Below are 15055 nucleotides of genomic sequence, written 5' to 3' on the forward strand. Positions count from 1 at the left end.
GTTGTCTTTGCTTATCGTAACGAGAACTTTACCCAAATGCATTACTGCGACTTTTTTACATATTTTTAAGGCTAATCGTGTGCAATTTTTGAGAAAAATGATCTTAGATGTAGTAAGGTTGGCAGCAAGTGCGGTTGGTGATAACCGTCAAAAGTTGGCAATGACCCCCCTCCCATCCTCAAAAACCAAAACAAAGCACCGCCATTTTTGGGTCCTAAGCCTCTCCATGGGACCCAGTGGCCATACTCTCTCAATATAGGTACTCTAGTGATATCATGAAATGAAATGTAGAAGGATTGCGTTGGATATTTAAAAGTTGATCGATTTGGTGACCGCATAAAGCGTATATGGACCACTATAAGAGATCATGTTAGGTTTGTGAACAAACTGAAGGAAAAAACGCAATAGTGTATTTCCTTCGGAAAATACACTAATAACAACAACAACAACAACAACAACGACTCGGCATCTTCCGGAAATCACCGAGCCCGCCGTTTGCTCGTTTCCGGTGATTAGAAAACTGCCCCCAGACGCGGGAAATTTGAGAAAAGCGCGCTCCTAACAACGCAAATTGCGCAGTAAGGAGTGTATTTCAGACTTTTTTAATGTGACCATCGTAATTTTCGTGTCATTTAACCTCTATAAAGTCTATTCGCGCGGCTGTATCTCTTGCATGCAACAGGCCCATTAGATGATATGTAAGGAAAGATAAAAAAGTATGACGTCAATCAGCCATTTTGGAAACTTGATGTCTCCTGACGGTCTGTTTTTTCACTTAAATGGCCGCTTGACTTCAAGTCCAAAATATAATTCTTCAAATTGCAAGCATTTCAATCAAATAGCATACACCAGGTAAGGAATTTTCAATTTAAAACAATTACTTTATCTGTTGTTGCTCTCCGTCAAGGATTTGAGGTTTTTTCTCCCTTCTTTTTTTAATTTAAAATTTCTTTCCTAATTAATGGTATTTGATTTGAGTGTTTCAATTGGAAACATACTATTTTGGACTTAATGTTAAGCAAGCACATACAGGGTGTTAGAAAAGTCCCCTCCCCCCATCTAACTTTTTACCTAATTGAGATAGAGATTTGAAACTTGGAGGATGTTCTTAGGTCAAAGGGAGCTACTTTTTGGCCCCCCCTAAAATTTTTGGGGGCTAACGGACCCAAACTTTTTTTTTTCAAATGGGAAGACCCCCTTTGTGATAGGTACCTCGTTCGAAAGAACATAGAAAAAGAAATTTTTTCGCGCAAACCCGAAGTCATTATCTTGAGCCGTTTCAAAATGGCGGCCGGTTTAAGTTCAAATGACCGAAAATTGGCATCTCGGCTATTTGCACATGGATTTGTTTGAAACTCGGTATCTGCGGGTATTATCGCACGAGAAAAACGAATTTGACGTTAGATTTTTTAAAAAAAAACCCTAATTTTTCACAATGGCGGCCGGTTAAGGTCCAAAATGGCCGAAAATTGACAAACTTGATTTTTTGCGGATGGATTCGCCTGAAACTTGATGTCTGGGGGTATTTTTGGCACGAGAAAAACGAATTTGACGTTACAACTCAAGTTTGTCACGCTTCGGTCATTTTGGACCTTAACCGGCCGCCATTTTGAAAAATTAGGATTTTTTTTAAAAATCTAACGTCAAATTCGTTGTTCTAGTGCAAAAATACCTCCAGATACCGAGTTTCAAACAAATCCGTGTGCAAATAGCCGAGATGCCAATTTTCGGCCATTTGAACTTTAACCGGCCGCCATTTTGAAACGGCTCAAGATAATGACTTCGGGTTTTCGCGAAAAAATTTCTTTTTTTATGTTCTTTCGCACGAGGTCTCACAAAGGGGGTCTTCCCATTTAAAAAAAAAAGGTGGGGTCCGTTACCCCCCAAAAATTTTAGGGGGGGGGCCAAAAAGTAGCTCCCTTTGACCTGAGAACATCCTCCAAGTTTCAAATCTCTATCTCAATTAAGTAAAAAGTTAGATGGGGGGAGGGGACTTTTCTAACACCCTGTACGTGAATGAATAGACATTTTAGGGCTGACCAAGTTTTCAAAGCAGCTCCTTGCAGGGAAAATACAATTTTTTTAATAATCATGGTTTCTTCACAAGGAATGCTCGAGAAATTATTTTTATTAGATTAGGGAGAAGGGTTATAGTGGCATCGAAGAAGTCTGAAAAGAAAAAAACTGTAAATGCCCACACTTACTTGGAGACCTCTTACATCCAACATTAGCCTCTTCCTAATTTAAAAAAGTTAGAAATTAAAAATTAAAATCAGTGAACATTGTAAAGCAATGTGTGGAGGTAGTAGCACTATATATACGTCGCAGGCAATAAGCAATCGTAGGCAATTTGCAATCGGCTCGCAAATTGCCTAGGCATTCCGCAAGCCGGCGAATTGCCAAGGCAATTTGCAATATGCCTAGGCAATAAGCATATTGCCTAGGCAATCCACGAGCGGCAAGTGATGAATTGAAAAATGATAAAATAAGAAGACTTTACCTTGAAGTTGAATGTGATATCCTCAGTGTGGATGGTGTATGGTCAAATAGGTCGCGCCGCAATCGTGTAGTTCCTGAAGTTTTCTTTTCACTTTTAAAGTTTTTTTTTTTTTTTACTTTTAAAGTTAATAAAACGCGTCAGTAGAAATTCAATAAAAAACACACTTCATACTTAAAAATCATGTAAAACCGGAAGTTTTTTTTTTTTTAGTTTTACGAGGGCTGTCCCAAAAGAAACCGGACTTTTGTCATAGAAGGCGAACCAAGCGTCGTAATGAAGTTCTCTTGGGCTTGTTTGAAAGCTAATAAGCTATTGAAAATGCTTGTTTTTACAGAATGCAAAAATTCGTCTTGGTAAGGAAACCACAAGCTTTGGAATAAAGGAAAGTCAAACTCGAGTTGCGATTTTTGTCTTTATTTAAAGAAAAATTTAGATACAACTTAAAAAAAAAACCAGGTTTTATGTTAAAAATTCGTGGCTCTCTTATTCAAATGCTTAAAAATAAGGAGATTAACATTTTAAGCAGCTTACCAAGTCATCACCTATCCCCTTCAAAATACTCGCCAGCTTTGTCGATGCATTTTTTTCCACCGTTCCTTCTACTGGGAGAAACACTGTTGGTTTTAAAGTTAATAATAAAACGCGTCATTACAATTAAAAATACAATTGAAACTAAAGTTATTTGTTTGCACATGTTGAAGAAGTATGGCAGCGACTGTTACACTGTAAATTGTTTTTAAAGCAAGTGCACCGATTGGTGCGGCACTGTGTTTTAGAAGTCGAGCAATTACATTTTTTATAGCCTTGGCCGTTGAAAAGCGAGTGGTGGGCTACAGCTTCTCTTATCGAAAGTTTTTTCTGCAAATCGATATCGTCCAGTTTCAAATTGTTGGTTGGGACTTCTTGAACCTGATTTCTTGACAACCAGTTTTTAAGTAAACCTGCAGCCGTTGCAACACTGTATTTTTTGTTTTTCACCGTAACAATGATGTCGGGAAGATTTGAATCATCTGATGGGCCGCGATCAAATTGTGAAACACTTATGATGACAGGCGCGTTAACTTTTAAGGGAGCATGCAGAAAGTTACTTCTCTCTTGCATTTTTTCTGCAGCTCTCTGAAGGCTTGCGCTTGCTTGACTCCTTTCCTCCTGAATTTGTTTTTCGCGCTTTGAAGGAGGTTCCTCATCTTCACAGTCATCCTCTGAACAGGTATCTTTTTTCCTTTGTGCTGCAACTTCACTTTGAATATTTCTTAAATCTTCCTCTGATGCTAACTTTTCTAGTACCTCCTTTGGAATGGCCGATGTTGTAAGACCAACTTTGGGATGTGACCCATAAACACAACGATAAGGGCTCCTTCCGATAGTTCGGTGATAAGATAGATTTTTTTGAAATTGTACGAAATATATTCCCAAGGACCATCGTTTCGAATTATTTTCTCTCATCCATGCACGAAGCATATTCTCAATATCCTGGTTGCACCGCTCTACTGATCCCTGTGTCTGTGGATGTCGAGGTCTGCCGTGCACGATTTTACAATCCGGCCAGAGAGAGGCTAATGCAGTTATCACTTCAGCAACGAACTCCTTGCCGTTATCAGATTGCAGTATGTGAGGTGCAGATTGCATTAAAAATATTTTCAACAATTCTAATGCCACCTCTGTTGCCCTTTTTGACGTAAGAGGGCGCAAATGGCAAAATTTTGACCCATGGTCTTGGTAGTTCATGACCCATTTATATTGGCCGTCGGGCACAGACTGTAAGTCCACAAGATCAACTTGCCCTCTCGAATTGAAATCTTTCGACAATATAGGCTGCACAACAAGATTTTTCTGTGGCATCTGCTTCTTGGCATGGCAGATGGTGCACAGCTTCACATATTCTGTAATAATGGATCTAGTTGTATGGTATTTCTTTTTCAGTTCGTATTCCATCTTATCCCGTCCACCGTGTCCTGTTCTGACATGGCATTCATGAAGCTTATCGAACAACTTTTCATATGGAACGACGAATATCACTGGATCGTCAGGTTTTTTTCTCCTCAGAACTACATTAGTTGTTTCACCTACTTCCAGCAATTCGTACTTTCTTCGGTAATAGTCACAAAAACCTTTACTGACACTATTAATATCTCGGCACTTGAGGACACTGACCACTTGCGCGAAATGATTTTTGTCCCACTTCACTTTCGGCATACCTTGTTTTTCACTCGCATCGGATTTTCCTTCTTTTTCATCAAAAAGGGCACTTAACTTCAAATAAAAAAGATTTCTATTCACACCGATTTTTTCCATCTTTAAAAAAATTTAGCAAAGCAATGATTAAAAAATGCGAACACACGAACACAGACAGGCGCGAACGCGGCAAGGAGGCACGAGTGATACTAACTGCCCAAGTCACAGATTTTTCACGTACAGAGCTCCTTTCTTACAAATGTAAACAACCAAAATTACCCACGAAAACTCTTATCATCGGCACGGCGACCGTCGCTCATATCAATGATCACCACAAACTCATCCGCGTATCCCCGGTTCCGCGCCCCCGATGTTGCCGATAATTCCTCATCAATTCATCACTTGCGGCTCGTGGATTGCCTAGGCAATATGCATATTGCCTAGGCAAATTGCAAATTGCCTAGGCAATTCGCCGGCTTGCGGAATGCCTAGGCAATTTGCGAGCCGATTGCAAATTGCCTACGATTGCTTATTGCCTACGGCATATATATGAGTTTGGGTTGGTAGCCGAGTGCTAGAAATAATGCAAAAAATGTTTTCAAAAAACACTTACATTTTATTAATAACTTTATTTATACCGAAGCTTTTCGAAGCGGACGCCTCATCGTCAGGGTGATATTGATTTGATTTTGATATTGATTTTGTTGTTACCCTGACGATGAGGCGTCCGCTTCGAAAAGCTTCGGTATAAATAAAGTTATTAATAAAATGTAAGTGTTTTTTGAAAACATTTTTTGCATTATTTCTAGCACTCGGCTACCAACCCAAACGCATATTAAAAATTAACTGAAAAGGCAAATAAATGAACGGATTTTTCCCGTGCATTTCTTGGGAAAACATTGAGTATGCACGGGTCCGACCCGGAATTTACTGGGCCACGAGAGGAAGTCAGTTAAACCTGTGCCGGCGATGCCGCTCTGCGACCTCTCCCGGATGCATGTAGGAGCGGTCTCGGGAGGCGTGTCAGACACCCTCTCCAACCTGCGAAATACGCGGAACTACGGAGAGGTAGAATTCCTCTCCGACGCGCGTCGCAGAGGCCCGATTTCTCGCCGCCACACGCGTAGGATGCGGGTAGGAATAGGATCCCAGTTTTGCTAAATGAGTCCTAGCTAATAATTACCTCATGAGACGACAAGACGTGAAGAAAGCATACGACTCGCTCCAAAATGGTGTGGTTTTGGAGTCTGAAATCTTACAAAGCTCTCCTGGTGGTGGTTTCCTGCGTGAGCAACCTAGAGTACCTTTATAGACAGAGTATGGCCATTTCTGTTCCGGTTTTTCATTGGTCGCGAGCGAATAGGCTGACACAATGCTCTTAGGGCCGTAAATAAACAAACAAGATGGCCGTTATCAGCAAGCAAGATTGAGGTTATGCACATCTTACATCCTCCTGTGATAAAGGTGAAAGGCAATTTAACAATGTTTTCATGTGTTTTTCGTGTGCTATTCGTAGATATGCTTGTTTAAATTGTTACTGCCGCATAATTGAAATTTTTGTCAAATTTAGCTTCTCATTGATGTTACGGTGAGCCGCCATCTTGTTTGTTTATTTACGGCCCTAAGAGCATCATGAAGCCTAAAAACTCGTTGACCAATCAAAAAGCGGAACAGTTTTCCTGTAGTAAAAAGATACGAATGGCCATACTCTGTCTATAAAGGTACTCTAGAGCAACCGATCTGTCCAGTTATGGGAGGCTACATTCCTAAACAACAGTTGACTCTCCGTTATGAGTTCAAGTGGAGGGAGCCGTTGCCACAGACCGTTATAGCTCCCAATGCACTTGGGATAGGGTGGAGCATTTTCGGGAAATATTGTCCGATCGAGTTCGGACATATGACAATCGATGCTCCTTTTGAATACGAATCGAAATGATTGTTGAATTTTGTCGAAAAATTTCATCTTCTGTAAGTAAATTGGACCTAAAGGGCGTAAGTAAAAAATGTGATTTTAGACTTTTTATGAAATATAATTAGCTAATATGTAAGAAAAGATAAAAAAAGTGTAACATCAATTAGCCATTTTGGAAACTTGATTACCCCTGATTGTCTGTTTTTTCACTTACAAGGCCGCTAGACTTTAAGTCCAAAATAGTATTTTTCAAATTGCAAGCATTTCAATCAAATTTTAGCATACACCAGGTAAGGAGTTTTTAATTTTAAACAATTATTTTATCTGTTGTTACACTACGTTCAGGATTTAAAGGTTTGTTTGTTTGTTTGTTTTTTTTAAATTGAACTTTTGGACCGCGTTAAACAGAAAGAAACCAAGCCACATCAGCTATTGCCAAATTTAATCGGGCAATTTAATTTTTCACATGAAAACGGTTGGGCGGATTTTTGTGCTTTCTATGAATTTTCTCCATTATACGAAGTAAATTCCTTAAAATTTTCAAAGGAATCCGCACAAACATTCTCTCGTAAAAAATCAAATTCCCCTATTAAATTTGGCAATAGCCAATGTGGCTTGGTTTCTCTCTGTTTAACGCGGTCCATTTCTTCCCAAATACATGGTAAAATTTGATTTGAGTATTTGCAATCGGAAAAATACTATTTTGGACTTCATGTTAAGCAAGCATATACGTGAGTAAATAGACTTTAGGGATGACCAAGTTTTCAAAGCAGCTACTTGCAGGGAGGATAATATTTTTTTTTAATAATTAAGGAATGCTCCAAAAAAATTTGTTCTTTTCTTTTCTAAATTATTTTTATTAGATTAGGGAGAGGGATTATAGTGGCATGGAAGAGGTCTGGTCTGGAAAGAAAAAAATTCGTCTTTTCTTTTTGAAATTATTTTTATTAGATTAGGGAGAAGGATTATAGTGGCATGGAAGAGGTCTGGTCTGGAAAGAAAAAAATTGGGTAAATGCCCTCACTCAACTGTGATCATCAAAAATGTTTTGCTTTGAATATGTCTGAGTAATTCATGATCCAGGAAAAGTGTTAATCTTGGTATTCGAGTGATCACTTCATTATCAGAGTCAGCAGTTTATAGTCAGTAGGCACTCTAGTAGACAAACTTGAAAACACTAAGCAGATGATGTATTGTTTCGTCGACAAGTTGTGATTCATCACTCTCTCTGTTATGTGTACCCATGTTCGTCAAGTGAAGATGTAACTCGAGAGATTTTATTTTCCTATTTTATTTTTAGATACTAACATCCCCACTCTAGCGAGATGGTGGGTAAAGTATTTTCTGCCTTTTCGAAATCTTGTGTTTTATTGCAAAGTCATAAAACCTTAATCAAAGATTTTGTAAAATCAGAGGTTAAGAAGGCTAATTTTTTTTTTTTACAAAACTAGGTATAAAAATAAGGTTTGGAACTTAAAAATAAAGGAAGAATCATCCAAATTATGTACCTTCGCCACTCAATTAGGGAGATGTAGATTCTTAAGATTATTCTTTGGTACCTCTTCTTCTAATGATATCTTTTGAGCTGAAAGGGTAGAGCAATTCAAAGGCATTCCTGGTCTTATCATAAACATTGATGATTTCCAAATATAATGCAAAATCAAAAGAAGAACACAATAAAATTCTTAAACAAGTTCTCAAAAAGGCTGAAAAACATGGTACGAAATTTTAAGTAGGCAATTGCTCAAAATGTAATATTTTCAAAATAGAAATCGAATATTTAGGTGAAGTATATTCATTGAATCAGATCAAAATAGATCCCAACAGAGTTAAAGCAATTAAAAAAATGGCCACTCACAGACGTGACTGAGTTGCAAAGATTTTTAGGTATCGTGAACTTTTGCTGCTCTATTATTCCCAACCTTGCAGAAAAGACTCATAACTTGCATTAACTCCTTCAAAAAGAGTTATCTATGGGAATGGACAGCCAGGCATGACCAAGGACTCGAAGATGTAAAAACGTAATTTCTAATGAACCTGTCCTAGTGTCTTAGCTGAGTCGACAGAAATTGAATTTAGAGTGCCCTTTAGGCCATCGATCAAGAAAAAATAACCGGAGATCGTGACTCTCAGTGACAATGATTCTGATTCCAGGTTTTCTACACCACAGGCTCCCCCCACTGCCAGAAGATAAAACCCCTACAACGCCTGTAACCTCTAGGCCCATGACAATTGCCAAAGGAAAGGAGGCCCTCAAAGCCTCCACATAGGTGGGTGAGTTCAAATAAGCGTCTAATCTGGTGTCCCCAGCTGTTTTAATCGTCATAATTTGAGAAACATGGGCAGATCAAATTTTTTTCTCATTTTCCACACTATTGTTGACTATTACATGCTATTTCCCACTTTAGTCGGACTGAAATAAAAATTTAGGAGAACTTTGAATGTGCAAATTGCCAACATTTGTCCCAAATTTGGGTGTCCCCCGTGCCTGGTTCTTGACTTTAAATCGATGTTGCAGCATAACTAGAGTGATTATTTAAGAAAACTTTATCGGAGATGATAGGTAATGCTTTTGAATTTGAGAAAAAAAATATACCAATTTATTTTTTGCTCCATCAATAACTTTTTCACGCGTTAGAATCATTGTCCCGAGCAACAATCAGCAACAGTCAGGAGAGACAAGGCAACGATGTAATAAGCTCTAAATGATTGCCGTAACGTTTACGTTTTTCCAAAAACTAATTTTTTTGTTTTGATTGAATAGTTCACACGTCGTAGATGGCAAAAATTCTGAAATTCGCAAATTTTTGTGAAAGATTAACGCCATTAACGATGCCAAACAGAATGTTATACACGATAACAAACATGGCGTCAAGCATACACACACACACTAATATCAGCTCGTAAAATACTTTCGAAGTGTGCGTTAGGGAAAATTTTCTCTTATTCCGATCCTCTAGGATGTGCTACTAAATAATCCGTGAAAAAAAAAACACCAAAATTGTATTTCCTGTTAGAGATAAGCTTAAAAAACAGCTTATTCCATCCTGTCCCGTTCCATCTTGTCCCATTCCATCCTGTCACATATGTTTCCACCCTGTCCCATGTCCCAGTTTAGTGGGACAGAGTGGAAAACTGTTACAACTGAGACTTGCCTATTTAAGCCCTGTAGGCGCTCTTTCCTACCGATTTAAGTAAAACTCAGTATCCGGGTGTATTTTCCGATGGGGAACTCGAATTTTTAGTCGAATTTTGAAAATTCGAAAATCCAAGATGGCGTACATTGCCTAAAATGCTGTCGCAGCGCCTAATCAACTGAGACTTGTTTGTTTGAGCCCTGTAGGCACTATTTTCGACCGATTTAAGTGAAACTTGATACACGGGGGTATTTTTCAATGGGAAACTTTAATTTTTAGTCGAATTTTCGAAATTCGAAAATCCAAGATGGCAGACATGACCTAAAATGCTATCTCAGCGCCTAATCAATCGATTTACGCGAAACTTGGTACCAGCGAGTATTTTTGAATGAGGAACTTGAATTTTAGTAAAATTTCCAAGATTCGAAAATCTAAGGTGGTAGCCGTGGCTTAAAACACTATCTCGGTAACTAATTAATTGATTTTAATGAAACTGGACCGGAAAACCTTGGCATTAGGAAAAGAAAGGAAATTTTAATAGGGGTGCAATACATGGTTTCTTATGTATCTTAGGCTACGAAATCGAAAAATTCCTAGGTTTTTTCCATCGTGCACAGATTCTCCCGGAAGATTGACTCTGCTGGAAAAGCTAGGTTATTAAGGAAAATTCCGATTTCTCCGGAAAAATTCCGAACTTTCCCGGGATAAGTCGCACTAATACAGGTAAATGGAGGTGATCTTCGGAATCAGCGCCAAAAATCTACTCCAAAACGGTTGGCAAATCTTCGGAAAATCAAAAAAAAAAAAAAAAACGTTGACCAGTGTAGTTGATATGTTAATGCAATTCCTCAAACTTTTCCTGGCTTTACCTCCACTTCAGCGGGTACACGCCCACTTGAAGTTTTAAAATTCGATGTTTTTGATCAATTTTGTACTGCAATATTCCAAGAAATAAAAGCTTCTTCTCGTGTTAAAGGAAAACAGTAGGCATTATGATAAACAGACGGAACTGTCTAAAAGATAAGCAGAATAAGCTCCAGATATCTTTCATGACAGATGAATTTTTTTGGTTCTGTAAGAATTGAAAGGGTTACATGTTTTCCATTATGCTTTAATTTAGTGCTCGACGATGCTTTTATGACAATTGCGTTCAATTTTCAATTAAAAGTAAATGTCACCTCTGAGATGAAAATTTGGGAAATCAGGCAAAATCAGAGCAAATTTTGGGAAGTGATGACGTGACGGAGGAAATTCGGGTTTAAACATAACTATTAAGCTCGACGAGCTATATTTCCTAAGTCTACACCTAATGAGAGTCAAAATAAAGTTTGGTTTGCCCAAAAATTCACAAAAAAATTTTGGGAGGAAATTGAACCTGGAATTTGACCTTTATTTGAATTCACCCAGGTACCTACACTGGGCCCCTTAATCAGATCTGTCATTGTTAATAAGTCATGTGTCATGTCATAGTAAATCAATGTTTTAGTCATTAAGAGCATCACAACTTCCATTTCATTTCCTGAAAACCTCTTGATGTGATTTTAAATCACATGCTAGTTTTAAATTATTAATTGTTTTATGATGCATACGTAATATCTTGTTAGATTGCTTTTTGCATGAATTGATAAAGATGAACATGCCACGTTTGCAGCAACACTGTCAGCCCAGCTGCTGTGGCTGTGTTGTGGTGACAGCCCCAATACTGTGAGGTCAATAATTCTGTTGCTAACCGAAGTCTCTGTTGCTAACTGAATTCTTTCCCTCGCCTTTCTTGATGAGTCACCTCAAATCAATAACGTAGGCGCCGAAATTCTTCATGCGATGTCGAATTCATGTCCTGCGCTGTCAAGCGTCCGAGATGTCCTCAGCAAATCTCGATGCGCTCTTGACTCAATCTTATTTTATCCTTCTTACTTAAAGCATCTCTGCTCCAAACCCAGGGTTGTGCCCTCAAGCACTATGCCACAATTTAGTGGTTTCGATTGAGTCTCGTTAAGGCTCCGGTTACAATTTAGTGACTGCGACGGAGTTTCGTTACAACTCAAACCTCGACGGTGTTACGTACAACACAAATAGTCCGAGTACTTTACACTCACTTCGTTTTACACGCGTTAAGTGTTAATTCGGTGGTAACACGTAAGTTACATTCGGACGCGTACGTTACACGCAAATTCGACAGCGTTCGTTACACGCAAATCCGGCCGCGTACGTTACACGCAGAACTTCAACATCTTCAGTTTATGGTGCGCTAAGGTAAAACATCTCATCATCCTAAAAATCCTTCATTATTTCCCATATCTTTCCTCTACCAATTTTTCCACTCCAACTTTCATACTAAAATTTCCGTAACCAATTTATCTGTAAAATTCATTAATTGTAACTTCATTTATCTTGTAATATCTGTAATACTAAATCTGTTATTTTCCTCAATATACATAGCCGAAAGACTTCAAACGTACTGAGTCCGACTTTTCATTTAATTTCCCTTGAATTCCTTATCTAGAATAAATTAGGTAAGAAGGTGAAAGTTGTTTTGGTTGCAGTTCATTTCATTCCATCATAAATTTCTATTAAACTCATCATATTAATTAAAGGCAACCCAAACATCTTCTCACATTGGTGGAGGCGCAGTTTTCCTTAAGTACCTCTCGCAACTAAAAAAGACCTTAAACCCCCCCCCCCCCCCCATTAATCCAAAATTTTTACTTTCTTTAAAAAAATCTCCACCAACTACCTCTCGTAACTAAAAAAATCCCCTCCACAAAACCTTTTTTTTGTCCCCTTGACTAAAAGCTCCATAACTGAAAACCTAAGAATTTAATAATTCGTTCTCTTTTTATCAACTTCTTTTTCTTTCTATTTTATTTTTAACCTTTTATTTTTATATCCCTTCAGATTATTTGTAAAATAACCAAAATTTATTCAAACCCGGTTGTTCTACATAATTTTCATTGCTTCTTTTCATCTCTATTTTTTTTTTAAAAAAATTTATTTTCCTTTTCTCTTTTTTCAAAATTTTGTAAAATAGCCACCTCACCAGGGTTTATGGGAAAGTTGGTTCTACTCCAAGCAGAACGCGACAAGTACTGTCCACGATTTTCTTGATTATTAATTTAATCCTGAAATAGACGAAACTAGCCCCGAGCCAGCTATCTTACACAATTTTTTTTTTCCTTTCCTTTCTTTCTCTCAAACTCTTGAACTTTTACACTTTTTAACTTTTATTACTCTATTACTTAATTACCAACACTGACCAATTTTAATTTACTTTTTTTTCATTTCTCAGAATTTTGTAAAATACCCACCTCACCAGGGTTTATGGGAAAGTTGGTTCTGCTCCATTCAGAACGCGACAAGTACTGTCCATGATTTTCTTGATTATTAATTTAATCCTGAAATAGACGAAACTAGCCCCGAGCCAGTTATTTTGCATACTTCTTTTTCTCAACCTGATTCCTGACAAAACTGACTCTTACCGAACAAAGGTATACTACGTTGGTTGAAAGTAACCCTTAGCTGGCGTTCATTAACCAAACTACCCAAGTTCAGACATTTTAACTACTTCCAAGACGAACAAAGGTATACTACGTTGGTTGAAAGTAACCCTTAGCTGGCGTTCATTAACCAAACTACCCAAGTTCAGACATTTTAACTACTACCAAGACGAACAAAGGTATACTACGTTGGTTGAAAGTAACCCTTAGCTGGCGTTCATTAACCAAACTACCCAAGTTCAGACATTTTAACTACTACCAAGACGAACAAAGGTATACTACGTTGGTTGAAAGTAACCCTTAGCTGGCGTTCATTAGCCAAACTACCTGAGTTCAGACATTTTAACTACTACCAAGACGAACAAAGGTATACTACGTTGGCTGACAGTAACCCTTAGCTGGCGTTCATTAGCCAAACTACCTGAGTTCAGACATTTTAACTACTACCAAGACGAACAAAGGTATACTACGTTGGCTGACAGTAGGGTGGAGCGTTTTTGGGCTTTTTTTTTATTTTGAAAATGGACATAGTACAGTAGTTGTGAAATGGTCTAAAAGTAACGCCTGAATTTTCCTGAATTTTTTCGTCAACGTTTAGGCCTCCCGGATTGACGTTGACGTCAAAATTAGCGGAAAATCCGGGTTTTTTGACGATAACTTGGCAACAATGGCAAATACGACAAAAATGCATAGAATCAGAGTTGTTGGAAATTAAATTTCCAACAAATCACTTTCTTATAGTTTTTTCTGTAAGTGCAACCGTTTTAAATTATCGTTTAGTCCGGGAGAAATACGGTAGAAATACGGGAGGAAAAGAGCTAACTCGGAACAAATTGCGTGATAGACTTTTCCTACAAGAATACCATCATCGGGTTGGCCTGAATAACACAAAACATACAAAATGTTTTCCACGGCTCCACCACGGACCACCCCTTAAAATTCCTAAAATTCAAAAAGGCGGCCGTGTTTAGATTATCAAGCATCAAGGTAATTTAAAATGTGCATCTCGTGTGGTATGAGGTGTCGTTTCCTATGTCTTTTTAGTCGTAAATTTCAAATATAGTGTTAAAAAAAGCCCCTGGTCAAACGGGGTGCATCAAATCCAGGACGGCGTGGCGGCCAACTTTGAACGGCAGGAGGGTATATTTGTCCCATATGCCCTCACATTCCCCCTTGATAGTTCGTTCTAGTACCACTTCTTCGCGCAATAAGTCAAGTGAGGCATTAGTTCCTTAAAGAATATCGACAGCGAAATTCCCAAACCAGGTATCTCGTTTGCAATATTTGAAAATTCCAAGAATTCTGCAACAACGCAAACCGATACATGCTTTGGTTGTTTCATCGTAATTTTGGTCGTAGATTTCCAGTGTGACGTGATGAATACCACCTGGTTAATCGGGCTGCACAAAACTAAAAGAAGACTGATAAGTTTGAAGGGTGGGAGGACTTAAGCAAGTTAAATAATGACGCAATGAGTGATGTGAACATATTATTCCCTGTGTAATTTTGGTAAAATGTGATGTAAAAAATTAAGTGGAAAATGAATGGTCAAACAGGGTGTCTCAAATCCACGATGACTGCCTGTAAAAGGCAGTGATGTTAACCAGAGGTGTAGGTATAATGCCGGAAGGCAATATCTGAACGGTGTTTGCGTGCAACATAGTTTCTTTTAGCATTACGTCTTATATTAAAATATGTCTTATTATACATCTTCGAAAATAAGGTACCGATTTCCGTGTAAGTAATATCCGCGTTTAAAATCCTTTTATTCCCCCCGAGAACCAAGACTCTTTTTATTCGAAATGTGAATTAAGCAAATTAGGCCACGTGAGAATCA

The 15055-nt window shown here is 38.2% G+C and overlaps 2 protein-coding genes across 2 annotated transcripts in view; one reads left to right on the forward strand and one right to left on the reverse strand.

Annotated features, from left to right (window-relative positions):
* The window catches only part of Cpr51A (Cuticular protein 51A), a 40962-nt gene extending 35639 nt beyond the window's left edge, over positions 1-5323 (reverse strand). Inside the window, exon 1 of the transcript XR_011900849.1 lies at positions 2501-5323. The gene's annotated coding sequence lies outside the window, so the exon portion shown is untranslated. The remainder of the gene's footprint in view (positions 1-2500) is intronic.
* Positions 1-15055, forward strand: part of LOC109033309 (proteasome adapter and scaffold protein ECM29) — a 480922-nt gene that overhangs the window by 301557 nt on the left and 164310 nt on the right. The gene's annotated exons all lie outside the window — the stretch shown is intronic.

Source organism: Bemisia tabaci, chromosome 1 (genome assembly GCF_918797505.1).
Source record: "Bemisia tabaci chromosome 1, PGI_BMITA_v3".
Classification (NCBI taxonomy): Eukaryota; Metazoa; Arthropoda; class Insecta; order Hemiptera; family Aleyrodidae; genus Bemisia; species Bemisia tabaci.